Source organism: Frankliniella occidentalis, unplaced genomic scaffold (assembly GCF_000697945.3).
Source record: "Frankliniella occidentalis isolate FOCC.00 unplaced genomic scaffold, Focc_3.1 Scaffold115, whole genome shotgun sequence".
NCBI lineage: Eukaryota > Metazoa > Arthropoda > Insecta > Thysanoptera > Thripidae > Frankliniella > Frankliniella occidentalis.
Genome location: NW_026267243.1, coordinates 470,567 through 471,991, shown reverse-complemented (window position 1 = coordinate 471,991; position 1,425 = coordinate 470,567).

Genomic DNA, 1,425 nt, shown 5'->3' with positions numbered 1-1,425 from the left:
GGGGGGGGTTAGTGGGAAGGGAGAAGCGGGCAGTAGAGGTAAGAGGGTTGGAGAAGGTGGAGGGGGAGAGAAAAAGTGGGTTACATGAAAGCGCAGCTGTAGCATTTGGTTGCGCCGAGGAGGCTGTGAGTTCGGGCGAGAACCACGAGAACCGAGCAGAAACACGCCAGCGGAAGCAATGCAGACAAACGACTCGTCGGCTACAGAAGAAGAAGAGAGGAGGAGGAGGATAAGAACGTCGTCCGGAAGAGCACGTGCGTAAGTTTACGCAGCCAGCATGTGGGACCAAGAAACACTAATAAAAACATTATCGATACGAAGAAACTAAGTGAATCGAGTAAAATGACTGACGAAGCACAATTCCCTCGAAAACATTTTCCGTTGGAATAGTGTTCACACTTTTCTCATCACCAACAACAACCCCCTTTTTATTCGATGTCGCTTTTAACAAACACGCACTTTCTCTCTCTTTCTTTCTCTCCGAAACTCTTTTACCACCCCAAGCCCAAGAGGCGAGCTCCCCTATCCCTTGGCCTGAGAGTGCCTTGGTCGTCGCTGCTGCTCACAGTGCCCCTCCTCTCGCCCCCACCCCTCTCTCTGCATATCTCCTTCTCTCTTGCTGCTCTCCTTCACTCCCGCCTTTCATGATGGACAGAAGCATCTTTCTGCTACCGCGGCTTTGCGTTGCAGGCAAAGGTAAGGTAACGGAAGAAGAAGGTGCGGAACCGGGTTCGCAAACTATGAGGCTGCTTCGAGGCTGCTTTCAAAGGAAAAAAGAAGGAAAAAGAGCGGGTGTAGACGTGGGTGAGGGATATTCTGTGATGATCTCTCTCTCAAGATGCGCACGTCACCCATCTAGCGACAAAGCTCCACCATTATATCATCTAAAAAAAAACGTACACCCTATCCTACATCACACCACCGATAAAAAAAGGTTATATTGCGAAACGAAATGGAGTTAAAACATATGCAAAACGGGAAAAAAGTGCTGTGACAAGCGGAGAGGGCGGCGTGGGACGAGGAAACAACAAAATCAGCCGACATGTCTGGCGTGATCGGCTTTCTGGGGCGGACGAGAAAGGCTGACGTTTGGCGTTGTCGGGAGCAGCGAGCAGAGCAGCATCACACCACTCGGGCGAAAAATAGAATCAGCGACCGTCCAGGGTGCTGCTAGCTAATATTTATTTTCCCCGAACAACACTTACTATCGACTTTGCTCCTGCTTTTCCCGCCTCCCACCTCTTGTCCCGAGCCGAAAAAATTGTTCACTATTTGTATGCTTGAGGTCCGCTCTGACGAACCCGGGACGTACAAACCGCGATCTGCATTGAAGTACGCTATGAGTACGCCCAGGTGCGCCGTGAAAGTTCGTCCGACTTCGTTTTCTGTGCGCATAGGTGTCGATTTGCGCACTTGACGTACCAA